The 14215-nt window shown below is 48.5% G+C and overlaps 1 protein-coding gene across 1 annotated transcript in view; it reads right to left on the bottom strand.

The window, feature by feature from the left end:
* Nucleotides 1-14215, bottom strand: part of NCK2 (NCK adaptor protein 2) — a 120429-nt gene that overhangs the window by 66607 nt on the left and 39607 nt on the right. Inside the window, exon 2 of the mRNA XM_024743978.1 lies at nt 3874-4056. The gene's annotated coding sequence lies outside the window, so the exon portion shown is untranslated. The remainder of the gene's footprint in view (nt 1-3873; nt 4057-14215) is intronic.

Below are 14215 nucleotides of genomic sequence, written 5' to 3'. Positions count from 1 at the left end.
CCCCATGTTCACTACAGCATTAGCCATGAAAGCCAAGATACGGAAACAACCTAAGTGTCCATCAATGGACGGATGGATAAAGGAGATGTGATACACGGGTATGTATATGCGTGTAAACACACATACATACGCACAGGAATGCTGTTCAACCACAAAAAGGAAGGAAATTCTGCCATTTGTGACAACATGGACAGACCTTGAGGACATTAGGCTAAGTGAAATAAGCCAGACAGAGAAAGACAGACAATGCATGGTAGCATTTACCTCTGGAATTTTTTTTAAAAGTCCAAGTCATGGAAACAAGGAGTAAAAAAGTGGCTGCTACGGGCTGGGGGGTGGAGGAAACAGGGAGAGGCTGGTAAAAAGATTTCAGCTCTAAGATGAATAAGGTCTGAGGATCTAATGTAAAACATGGTGACTACAGTTGACAACACTATTATATAGTTCCAATTTGCTAAGAGAGGAGAACCTAACTGTTCTCATTTTTAAAAAAGGATAAATATGTGAAGTGATGGGTGCGTTAATTACCTAGATGGGGGGATCCTTTCACAATGCATATCAAATCAGCACCATGTATGCTTTAAATATCTTACAGTTTTATTTGTCAATTATCCCTCAATACAGTTCAAAAAAAAAAAAAAGAAAATCATGCCTAGGCTCACATTTACATTTTGGGTATATTCACATCAGCAACTGACACAGTCTGAAATCCAGGTCTCGATTACTTTCCTCTACCCATAAGTCATGTCCCCCAAGCACCATCTTCCCCCGCTTAACGCCCACGTCCTTCCACTCACCAGGCTTCTCTCCTGAAAAAGTCTCCAAGAAGATTTTCAAAAGATAAACAAACTTCCGTACAGCATATGACGCTGTTCACATCCTCCATCCCCAGGAAACACCAGCCAGCTTCCCACAACAGTGAATCACAGTCAGTGTTCAGTTATCCAGGGAAGAATTAAGCGCAGACTATACACTGTCAAGTTCATTCCAGTGGGAAAGGAAGGGGCTTGCGGCCATACTTCTCCCATGAGCTCCACTCCCCCTGTATCAGGCAATGTCAAGTAGGGAGTTCTGAAGTCCATAATTTCAATGTGTGTGTGTGTGTGTCTGTGTGTGTGTGTGTACAAGAATACAGGGCAGGGAAATGCAGCCCCTGGACACAGTGGGCTCAGGGACCCCCTCATGTCACCGTGAGATGCAGCTCAGACATCCCTCCCCAAGACCTCTCCCCTCGGCCCAGCCCCAGGGGTAGGCGGGCTGAGACGGCACCAGCTTGGGCTGCCCGGCAGCGGGGAAACGCTTCCGAGGCTGACCCCTCACGTAGCACTTTACCAGGTCGGCACTGCTTTCCTTTCTTTCCAGGACAGGGCAAGTGACAGGATGGCCAAGCCGTCACTTTTCCTGCGGGCACATCAAAGACCCCTGACCCAGCAGCACGTGCGGGTTCCCACCCGTTACTGCTTAAACGACGTGGAGACCCATTACCCGCTAAGCCACCCAGCCTGCCCTGTGCCACGGGACCCATGACGCCTCAGCCCCACTCCCCCCTTCTTTAAAATTCACTCAGTTTACCCTGCCTCGGGCACCTGAAACTTGCTTTAAGAGCCTGACTGCAGCTGTCACCAGAGCCCCAGAGCTGCCAGGGTCACGCCCCATCCCACAAGGCCACGAGAAAGAGAGTCCGGAACTGTATTTCATCTATTTTTGTAGCTGCTAAAACAGTCACTGCAGGAGAAACAGCCCAGAATCCAGCTGTGCTCACAGTCAATATTTATTACACGAATGGACAGCCCTAGTGGTTTTCCCACTGGACAGTTTTCAAAACCATGAAAGTAATTTTTAATAAGTAAATCAGGGCTTTGGTGTGGCTCTCATAAACGTATAGGAGTAATTATTTTATATTACATGCATATAAATATTTTTGTAAGTATATCCGTGTGATAATCTGTGTATGACTGTCCCTCTAGCGGTACCCAGGCGTCAACTCTTGTTTGTGTGAAGGTAACAGACTTCTCCTGGGCACCTGTGCAGGATATACTGCCCCAATTAAGCATGTGACTTCCCCGACTCACCACTTTCTGGAAGAGGACCCTGACAGTCACTGAGAGTCTATTAATGTCACCCATGACCAAGACCTTCTAAAGAAGTCCTGCCAGACTCTGTGACTGATGAAGCACTAGAGAATTCTGACGACCAGATTCCAGGATTTGCGCTAATTCCTAGCTTATATTCCCATGAAATCTGACAAACTGATTGATACGTGAATGCATTTATAAACGACCAAGTTTTAAAAGGTTCCACTTCAATGACTATTGAAAAAAATTGAATGGTCATAGCCAAGACTTTTTTATGTAATGGAAACCTCCCAGGATTAGACATGAAACACCCAAAGGCGTTCCACCCATATAAGGTCTGGAAGAGAAACCTTGGAGGGTCCGACCAGTGCCTGGGGGGATGTAAAGCCAGTGAAAACCAGCAATGTCCTGGGGGGAGGGGGACCTCAGGGTCACTTACAGGGGCACAGTAAGGGGGAGGGCTTGGATCAGCTGCTGAGATGAGCTCTAGTCTCTCAATTCCAAACCAGGACCCAGAACTGGAAATCATAATGGACGCCTCGCCCCTTTAAACAGGTGGGAGACTGTCGTTTGCTCCAAAGAAATCATAAAGGAGAATTCATCATCTTACCCTATGAAACACTACACATCGATTCCATGCCCTTCTGCTCACCACACACCAACGGGGAATGTAACTGAAATCAAGGTGATTCCAAAAAAAAAAAAAAGTGGTTGAGGAGAAAAACCTGACTTACAAAACTTTTAGTAGTAGCTTTAGACCAAATGAAGGAAAATTCTAACTTATAGTAAACTAATAAATCTAGAGCAATAAAACCAAGAGAGTTTATAGTCCAAAGTTATACGTTCAAGAATAGCTTAAAGCCAAACTTATGGTTACCAAAGGGGAAAGGTGGGTATGTGTGTATATATATTCAGTCATATATATATATGACTGGGTCACTTTGCTGTACACATGAGACCAACAGAACACTGTACATCAATTACACTCCAAGGTAAAATAAAAATTTAAAAAAAGAAATAGAATAGTTCAAAGCAATTTATGAATACTAGAAGCAAAATAAGGTTTTGAGGGAAAGGTCATAAACTGGGTGTTACCCCTACACTTCGGGGCAACACTCTGAAGGTGAAATTGGACCTTCTCAGAAAGCACTTCTACTGCCCAGCCAGAGCTGGGACCCTAGATGAACCGAACCATTAGACAGCATCTCTTATGATCTAAATCAAATGTCCCAAACCATTCGTTAGGGCTAAGAAATGTCTGTTACAACACATGCTTTTGTCCAGGGTCTGTCACGACCTCAATCCACATGCTGTATCACAGGCACGATTTTAACGCACGAGCAGATTTCTCACGCAAACCCTTCCTCAGAATCCTTGCATGTTTTGATGGAGACTTATCTTCCCAGCATCCAAATTGGAATGACGCCTTCACTAGATGGAGCTCACCCTGAAGTCAGCTCCTATATATCCTGGACCACCCCCCGCCGGCCCAGGCGGCACGCAGGAGGCTCAGCTCCTCCAGACCCAAGACCACCTGTCCGGCCCAGGAGCAGAGAGGCACTAGGGTGGCTCACAGGTTGGATGTGCCCACTGCCCTGCTTCCTAGCTACCTGATGCCACCACGTGCCAAAGCAGGAACGGTGAGTCTAATTTTTGAACCAGATCCGTTGGAAACTTACATTTTACGAGGCTCAACGAATCAGAGCTGCATTTATTGCCGTTCTACTGATGAAGAGCGAGCATCTGAGGCAAAAGCGGCAAGCGCTCCCGTCTGCTTTAGGCAGGAAGCCGCACTCACCTTCGGCACTCAGTTACGAGAGAGGACGCACACACGGAGCTCCTCAGCAAGTGAATTCTCCAACTGACAGCACCCCCGAGGTCACCAAGCTGCAGGAATTCTCCAAATTCTCAAATCCAACTCAAACTTCAGCGGAGGATTATGGATCCGGGAAATCACTTGTAGAAAAGGAACATGGGAAATCTGAAAAGGAACAGAAAGACCCGTCTATTAGGACCGCTTGCTGGTTTGGTTTTAAGTCACTGCTTGAGAAATAACATTATTTATTTGCCTGAAACCATTATTTTTAATAGACCCCAGAAAAAAGGTGCTTTATATTTTACTGACCTCAACCCCAACTGAAACGCCCTCACCCTGCTCCACCTTCCAGGCCCCGGGCCGGCTCGGAGGCAGACCCCTGGCCACAGCCGAGGGACCTAAGCTCCCAGGTGTCTCCCAGTCCCCTCGCCCCAATGCCCCAATGCCCCAATGCCCATGGCCTCAAAGACTGCAGAAAAGAAAAGAGCGGTTGCCGAGCGGTTGCCAAGCGGAAATTCAAAAAGCCTGCCTGGGAGCCTAATTAGGGAGAAGAATTACAGAGCGTGGCTATCATTTAGAGACTCCATCTCCAGCACTGGCCGTGCACTGAGAGAGGTGCACCCCTTCCCCCCAACCCACAGCTCTGTGCTTACTGGGGTGAGCATACACACACCACTCTGTATAAAACAGATACCTAACAAGGACCTACTGTACAGAACAGGGAACTCTGTTCAACACTCTGTTATGACCTCTATGGGGAAAGAATCTGAAAAAGAAGAGATATATGTATGTATAACTGATTCATTTTGCCGTACACCTGAAACTAACACAACATTGTAAATCAACTCTACTCCAATAAAAATGAAAAAAAAAAAAACAAAACGAAACCAATCCCTGTAGGAATCTGAGGACAGCATCCCGAAACTACAAGGAAGTCAAACCGAGGAGCTGACAGAGGGGACCCGCAGTCCCCTCCCTCCTGGCCGTGGAGCTTGCTGTCACCTCACGGCCACCACACCTGGGTAACCATTTTCAGTCCCAACCTATCATTTCAGGGGACCCTGAGGCTCTGTGGACCTCCGAGGGGGTTCACTGTCATCTTTAATTATGCTTCAGACCCAGAAGGGATCCATCCTGACAGTTCACTCAGACAAGATCTATTAATTCATCCCCAGCATGAAGATGACCCAGAACGTTAAATATCCCACAGAAAAGTCGAATTCTATTTTAGTCAAATAGAAAAAGATAATTCAAGTAGGGCTTTCATAAAAATGTTATAAGGCAAGTTCATAAATTTTGATTAAAAAATGAATTCCTCTTTATGCATTCTCTGGTATTATTTTAAGGGCTTGCATGATTCTTTTTAAACGTATGATTTAACACAGGACAAGGCACTGGGCAAACACAGCGGGGATACGAGATTGGGACAAGATGTTAGACATACGACAGGAAGACGGCGCCCTTCTCTCTGCCAAGTGTTTACAGTAACACGACAGGTTCTGCAGAAATAGACGTTCTGGTGTCTGGACTTGGGGATCCTGACCAAGGATTCTGGCTTCTCACTGTGGGACTTACCGTGACGTGCCGTTTACTGGAGAAAGCCACCAGCTAAACACAGCTGTGCCCGCAAGCACCAGTGCTGTATTAGTATTTTCATGGGTCCTTCTGGACTTAAGTTGTAGTTTTAAATTTTTCATTGAAAAGTGAACATGCCTGAGTCAGATCTCCCCAAACCAATGCCTGTGGGCCTCTGGAGGGCTGTCTGGGTTGCCCTCCGCGTGTACAATGCTCTCACAGGGGGTGTTATTTTACCCTCCCAATAACCACCTGGGTTAGATATTAACACCCACTTTTATGACACGGGGCTTATCGATCTCAGAGAGGTGAAAGGCTCTCCTTAGTAGGCTCTAGAGTGAGGAATGCAGGCCTCCAAAGCTCTAAACCCACCGCACCAGTAGCAAACTTAGTGCTGGAGAATTTACCTGCCCAGTGCAAAAGCACGATGGCCTGGCTCTGGAAGCCCCGTCCTCTGACACTCGGTGTGGCGGAAAAGCCAGACAAAGGTGTGGGATCTGAGCTAACGGAGAAGCCCCAACCAGAGGCTCCACGTCAAGTTCACGTAAAGATGCCCTGGCCACCTGGGGACTGACTGTGAGAGATGGAGGGGCAGCGTTTTCCTTGAGAAAAGCATTTCACTGACAAAGTGCCAATGAACGAAGCACACACCTTAGACAGAAATGAACACAGAGACCAAAACCGCTCTCTTGCAGGGTCTACGTGCAGTCTGCCCACTACCATGCTTAACGTGGGTTATGGGCTTATTCAAAACCTCTGTTAAGGATGAGCATTTCAGATCAGGTCTTCATTACAACCTGTGACCAGATCCATCAGGAAAGCATACACTTCTGTGCAGAAAACCACCTCCGACTGCAAACACTGCCAGGTTCAAGGTCACTGGGACCGTGGAGGCCCTCACCCAAGGACTCCGCACAGCCCGCTCAGGCGGGAGGGGACACGTGGGACGATGCACGCTCGTCTTTAAAGCTATTTCTCCACTAGCCTCACCTGCATCTCCCCACAGAAATAGAGAGGAGGAGGAAGGAGTGGAAAGGAATGAACACGAATACCAAACGCACCTCTTTCTCCACAGTGATCTGGATCCGAATCACTTTACCAATGCAAAATCCACGCGATATCTGAATTCCCTGCAACAACGAGGTTTTCTTTTTCCCAACTATGTTTGGAAAGCCCAGGCCCGACCTGGGGCTCTCCACAGCCTCGGGGGGCGTTTGGCTGAGCGCCCACACTACCGAGGGTGCCCGGGGTGCCTGCCCCAGCTGGCCTCCTGGGGAATCTGGGCAGTTTCCCCCAAACCTCCGTGCGTGTGGCCGTCCAGTGTCGGCGTCCATCACTAACGGGCTTCCCTGCAGTGGAGTCTTCAGGGTTCATGACAGGCCCGTGCCCTTCTGCTGAGGCCCAAGGTCACTGGACACGCTGCCCTGCCTATTTGCCAACTGGCCAAACTGCCCGGAGGACTAGAATCCCCAAAAGGCTCCCTGCAGAGACCAGCCTCCCCCCTCCTGACCCGCAGAAACAGAGGAGCAGGCTGGGGAGAAGCGCTCGGACAGGCCCCAGGAGACACAGCCCCGGCGGCTCCACCTTCGCCAAGGCGTCATCCACCTTCACGGCAACCCTGGGACACACACCTGACCATCAGCTCAGGAACGAAACCACCAGACCCTCAGACCGCAGCCAGGATTCGGGCCCAGGCCTGTCTGCCTGCAGAGCCCTCTTCCTCCCCACAAAGATCACCACTAAAGGACCAGAACCTCGAGGCGCGGGCAAAGGTCATCTGTCGCCACCATCTGTCTGGAGTGTCTGCCACGCTGGGGGGCCCTGCTTCAGCCCCTCACACCAGGGAGGGACAGCATCACACGGCTTCCAGGACTCAAGCCCACGACCACACACACCACCTTAATTTGAGAAAGGGGGAGGGGCGTGGGGGAGGGATGGTTGGGAGGTTGGGGTTACTAGATGCAAACTATTCTATATGGGATGGATGAACAAGAAGGTGCTACTGCAGAGCGCCGGGAACTCTATTCAGTGTCCTGGGGTAAACCATAATGGAAAAGAATATAAAAAAAGAATGTCTATATGTGTATAACTGAGTCACTTTGCTGTACAGCAGAAATTAGCACAACATTGTAAATGAACTATACCTCAACAAAAAGTTTTTTTAATAAATTATACAAATAAATAAAAACAAAGGTACTGGGGCTTCCCTGGTGGCGCAGTGGTTGAGAGTCCGCCTGCCGATGCAGGGGACATGGGTTTGTGCCCCGGTCCGGGAGGATCCCACATGCCGCGGAGCGGCTGGGCCCGTGCGCCATGGCCGCTGAGCCTGCGCGTCCGGAGCCTGTGCTCCGCAACGGGAGAGGCCACAGCAGTGAGAGGCCCGCGTACCGCAAAAAAATAAAAAACAAAACAAAGGTACTGTTTCTCTTAGATGTCAATGCAGAAAAAAACACTACTGAGCAACGTTATCTGACTATTGAACACTGCACACAAGCTGAAGACTCCCAGGTTACAGCAGGTGAGCTTCATGACTGAACCTCATACTTTATGCAAAACACACCCAGGGAACCACCCAGACCCCTGATCTGCAGACAGAGCTAAAGGCAAATGTCTTTTTTCTTTTATTAACAAAGGAAAAACAGGGCTTCCCTGGTGGCGCAGTGGTTGAGAATCTGCCTGCTAATGCAGGGGACACGGGTTCGAGCCCTGGTCTGGGAGGATCCCACATGCCGCGGAGCAACTCGGCCCGTGAGCCACAACTACTGAGCCTGCGCGTCTGGAGCCTGTGCTCCGCAACAAGAGAGGCCGCGACAGTGAGTGGCCCCCGCTTGCCACAACTAGAGAAAGCCCTCGCACAGAAACTAAGACCCAACACAGCAAAAACAAATAAATTAATTAATAAGAACAAGTCACCGAGACCTGCAGTTTAAAAAAAAGAAAAAAAGAAAAAACAAGCCATGATTATTATAGGCCCTTTCTTCGGCCTCTTCCCCATCCCAATGGGACACCACTCTCCAGACCAGACCCCTCGGTGGCCCAGGTGGTCGCCCAGCTCAGAATGAACACCAGGATCGCCCCCTGACCAGGCCCACCTGGGCCAGCGTGGCCTCGCTGACCTCCCACAGAACTAGCCGTATTTTACATCTACTCAACGACTTGGTGGAAAACTTGAGTGGGAGAATGCTGGTTTCAGACACGGAACAGAGGTACACAAAAGTCTCCTTGAATGACCTGGCTGAAGATGAACCCTGGTTCCTGCCTCGTGTGGACGGACACTGGGCCGCTGAGAAAACGCTTCTGGATCTGACACCCGGGCTTCCAGGGAGAGGACCCACCCACCTCTCATCACCCCTCGCGCAGCGGCCCCGTCAGGCCCCAGTGCTGACGCCAGATGCGGGGCTCCACACGTTAGCAGGTCCCGCCGAAATCAGGACTCTTACTCAAGATAAAGCTGTCCTGAAAAGGAAGCCATCACATTTTCCCACAATGGGCTGGAATCGATTTTAAACGATAACGCTGGTTATCAGTTGATTGTGTCTGTGGATCAGAAGGTGATTAATGAAAATGGGGCAGAAGAAGTACGAGTTTCTAACTCTGTGAACAGCCTGAGGGAGACAAGTCTTCCAGGACTGAGAACAAATCTGCCAGCAGTGGGCCAACCACACACACCGGGACCAAAGTGGCCCAAGGCCATGGGTCCCAGGCCCGGCTCAGCCACCACACGTCCCGGTGGTCCTGTGCCTCTGTGTCATCTTCCGTGACGAGGGTCCCTCTGCTCCAACCTGTAGCTGTGAGATCAGCACATGGGAGTGGACGTGAGAATTATCCTTGATGATGGATGACCAAAAATGTCTTAAAGCTTATCTAAAATACCATGACAAGGAAGTCATAATGCAAACCTTAATGTGGACTTAAATTTTATAGTCGCTGCCTCAGAATTCTAGCAGATAGGAATTACATCAGTAACACCAATTCTGATGGTTTGGAAGCTTTTGTGTCTATAGTTGATGTTAGCCTCTTAAATACAATAGTCCTCCATCCTCCAAAAGTCCTGATAGGTGTTTGTCTTAAGTTCTTTCCACTAACCCAAACCGTAGTTTTCAGAATCAGCATATATACATATGTGTGTGTGTGTGTGTGTGTGTATACATCTCAACGCCGTAACTAGACAGTCTAATTACATAAAACATTTAAAAAAGGTCACCCGCGTTCTTTATGAAGTGTCTTGTGTGTGTGTGTGTGTGTGTGTGTGTGTGTGTGTGTGTATACATCTCAACGCCATAACTAGACAGTCTAATTACATAAAACATTTTAAAAAGGTCACCCGCGTTCTTTATGAAGTGTCTGCAGGATTTCATTGTTGTCCAGGTAATTACACCACTAATAAAAAGCATGCTGACCAAATAAACCTTCAACACAAAAACACACTAGAATAAAACCCCTTTGGTTGAAAATGACAGACAGAAGGGAAGAAAGACACACACACAGACACTGAATTCTTATCCGAGATTAACTTAGACACCAGGTGATCCAAAGGGCCCGCCTAACTGTGAGTCTGTGGAAGCACTATTTTGATTATTTTGCTGAAGTTCACGTCCCTTAACCTTTTGGGGATGAAGGACTGAAAGAATGAGGGAAACTGCAAGAAAGGCCACACACACACACTTTTTAAAAATAGAATCTTGGAAAGCAGGCAAGAAGCCCAGACCAGGTTGTGTTAAGAGGGGTTACAACTAATAAACTTGTGGGGCGGAATCGGGGGGAGGTATTACTTTACCTTTAACCGGATTCTTTGCTGTAACACGTTCACACTATATCACACTCGGGTAATTAAGATGGAAGCTGTGAGATCAACTCTGTCCTCCCTTCCCTTCCCTCCTCCGCTCCACCCTCTGCCAGAAGCCCGGCCGGACACGGGGAGCCTGCCCCTCCGCCCTCCCGTCGCTGAGCGTGCACAAAACGGGTTATAGGGCTCCAGGGATCTGGCGCGTCACACACCCACCTGTGTCCTAGATCACATCACATCGCCGGCCTTTTAAGAGACAGAACAGGCCTCTCACCGTGAGTGTGGAGGATAGGGTTTTGAAAGCAATTAGATGAAGGTGATGGGAAAGAGAGACCGGGAATAGCCCATGCATGACCTCTGCCCCTGGGAGGGCAGAACTATTAAGTTCTGCACCAAAAGGTCGGGAAAGGTTTCGTGGGAAGGTTGTGGCTTTTTTGTTAATTTTCATAAATTACTGGTAACTGAGAAGCCTCCTGCAGGATGGATTTGCTTCTAAGAAACTGTGAGAAAACATCCCCCTTCACGTTGCCCTACATCACTTCTGATGGGTCGTGAGTCAACGTGATGCGTTTCCCCCACTTCTGTGTACGGTTGATGCGCGTGTAGATTACAGTATCCCATAAATGGATTCCATAAACATTCCACAAAGTATAGAATGAAAAGGGAGTTGAATAAACTAAATTTTCCCATTTAAAAAAAAGGCTAATAGTTATAAAAATGTAACTTTCAGAGAACAAATTTACGATTATTCCAACTGAATAGAAATTTTAATGTCACTGTGTTTTTAAAGTATAATTAGGGGCTTCTGAATATTCTGAAAACGGTCAAAGTGTATTCGCCCACATTTTCCCCAAATGCCAGCTGCTCTCACGATCCTGTACCTTTATGTCTGCTATTTCTTCCGCCACCTGGGGAACAGCTTCCCACCTCCAGTCTCCCAAAACCACTGTCCAGCCAAATCCAACGCGTCGCCCAGGAATGAACTCAACCGCCCCATCTTCTGGAACGTTCTAGAGGAATGTCCTCCATTCCTGCAGCCATCGCTCTTTTATAACCAAACTCCCCTTTTAAAGGCTGTGCAGACAGAAGTGCCTCTAGGGAGGGATGTCCACAGGCTGGTGTCCATATGGCTCTCGGCAACGTGACTCTTATCAGACATTCATCATCCAATAAACGTCCACTTCCTCAGTGATATCTGTAAGATCTGATGCAACTACTGTTGCAATGCCTGGCCCACTCAGCGCCCCAGAGTCCAGAAGCCTCTTCTCCCAAACTTCAAACCAAGAGACCCCAAATCCCTTACACAACTACCTGAACCAGCCCTTCAGTATCGACACGGAGCCTTCAACACAGAAAGCAGCACATCTCTGCCAAAACCAAATGATGGTCCTGCTTACGAGCCATGTGTCTTCATTTTATTGCTATAAATGTATTTTTCTTGAGTATTTCATTTACTATGTAAATTAGCAAGAAGCCAATGAGAGAGACTGAATGAATCAAAGAGGACTTCTAAACTCTAAAGCTCAAAAATGTATAGATGACTTCCCATGGCAGCTGCCCAATTGATGTCATCCATAAAAGCCATTTAAATACTGTGTCTGGGCTGAAATCCAATTAAGTCATTTCTGTCTGAATATCCCCAAAGAGCCCCCTGCTGAGTTTGAAGTGGAAATAATTGCGAACGGCGGCTTAGCTGTGTAAGCACTTCCAGAGCCGAAACCCAGCAAGAGCATGAAAATCTCCACGCCCAGCTTTTCAACTGGGCACAAAGGAAACATTTCAACGATCATTTGGCAGAAAGAAAGCCCGCGTCCTGGTGCAGCCAGGTCTCCTCAGATAATCCTCATCCCCTGCACGTGTCAAAGGAAAGCTGCGATCCGTTCATTTACGCGCGCAGTGAAATGACAAACTTGGGCTCCACCGTGCCATTCTGTGCACAGAGGAAACCGAATCAAGACGAGATTTCAAGCCTTCTCTGAATTCATTTCCCTGACCAACCCCTTATGCAGGACACCCTGAAATCAGTAAAGCCTGAAATTCACCACCGTCTCCGCGCATGTAACTTGTTCTGTGAAAACGTGCAAAGTACAGGACAGTAAGGGGATAAGATAAATCTCCCCTGTACCTTGTGATCCATTACTCAGATTTACGATTCAGCAGAACACAAGGTATCTTCAGGTGACGTGCGAGAGCTGAAACCGGCGTGTCCTAACCACACATTCCAGAGACCGAAAGGGTCCCCCCTGCCTGTTCATTGCACGCAGATCCCACTGAGACCTGCTGTATCGGACCATCTGGAGTTGGTTATGACACCAGCCCCAGGTAAGAACCACTGTTGCAGAGAAAAGGAGAGCAAGTGAGAAGGGTCCAGTCAAAAACATTTATCTCCGAACCCTCCATATCGAACACCAGGCTTGTCTGAAAGAAGAGTCACCCAGATGATGAGGCCAGCCACGCCTCCGCATGCGACAAAGGACACAAGGAACCTCTTCCAGTGGCTGCACAGCCCGGTCTGCATCTCACCAGCTGCGTGCAGTGGAGGCTGCCACTTGGCCTTGGACGCTGGGTTTCCTTGGAGACGGTATCAGTCCCCTCGTTGATAAAAATAAAGTCACACTTATTCAGTGGAAATGCGATGCACATCTGCTCCGTGCAAACACTGTATGTAAATAAGGCACAGCACAGATGCCGTCCTTCTTAAGGGACTCGGTCCAGCGAGGGGCTAAAGTCAAACGTGGGATGACACAGTGGTGCTTCCTTATTGTATCTGCTGCGAGAAAACCCACCTATAAAAAAATTCAGTTAAACTTTTCTAGATAACTTCTAAAGCAGATGTGTGCTATCCAAAATACCTGCCTTAGAATTAAAAAAGCAAACAGTGGATATATGAACATAATAGTTTTACATAAAAAGTAACTTATGATGGACCAGAAAGCAGGTCTGATCTCTCCTTCCCGAGACTAACCTTCCAACAGTGAGAGGAACTGCAGTGTCCCTTTGGGCCTCTTCTGCAAGCAAAACCTTCCTAAGTTGAAAAATGACAGGTTTCCTAAATGTTCTCTCTTCTGGATGGACTTCAAGATAAGTCACCCCATAAGTATTTCTGAAGCCCTCCGAGCACTGTGCTGGGTGCCAGACACACAACAGGCAACACAGACATAGGCTTTGCCTCCACAAAGCAGACACACAGACGAGTGGAAGGTAAGAGCCCAAACGGGGGAGCTCAGGCCCCTGTGGGTCACCCTCCATCACCTCTGTATGTGACACGTGGCCTCGGTGGGGACATCCTTGCAGAGAGTGGAGACGCTGACGATGCGAAATGCACGTCAGTGCTGCCTGAGACGCATCGCGTAGGCAGCATCACAGCTGCACGGCCTCTCACGCTGCACCTGGCAGGTGTTTTCTGAGAGGAAGCAGGGCACACGTGCATTTCCCTGACCCTCCTGGTCCACTTCTCCACTCCACTTTCAGTCCAGCGCTCCAGCTTCTCGAGAGTTTTCTTTCTGCTTCAGCCCTGGATGACCCCATCCCTCCATCAATTCCTCACCTGCAGACCCCACACGTCGGTTTCCAGGGCTCTGTCCACATTGCTGCTCAGATCAAGGTCAAGGGCAGGACATACCTGAGACCTTCCCTGGGAGGGAGCAAACTAGCAGACCGCAGTCTGGGGACGGCCATCCTATCAGCTACCACTCCACGCGACAGTCCTCCCGCGCAGGGAGACGGGCGTGTCACCTGGGCGCGTGAGATGCCAGCTCCATCCCCGACTGGCCTTTCGACAAAATGCCTGTCTCTAAAGCTCAGTTTTCTCACCTATAAGATGTAGGATAAGGAGAAAAGCATTACCTTGCATACCTGCTGTAAATACTATACAAAGCACCTGGCAAAGTTCCAGGTCCCCAGTAGGTGCTCAAAGAAAAGGCTACTTTGTCTCCTGTACTAGCATCTTAATATAAAGGGCCG

The sequence above is a fragment of the Neophocaena asiaeorientalis genome, unplaced genomic scaffold (genome assembly GCF_003031525.2).
Source record: "Neophocaena asiaeorientalis asiaeorientalis breed wild unplaced genomic scaffold, Neophocaena_asiaeorientalis_V1.1 scaffold114, whole genome shotgun sequence".
Lineage (NCBI taxonomy): Eukaryota > Metazoa > Chordata > Mammalia > Artiodactyla > Phocoenidae > Neophocaena > Neophocaena asiaeorientalis.
The sequence above is the reverse complement of the archived record's forward strand: the minus strand, read 5'-3'. Positions and strand labels throughout refer to the sequence as shown.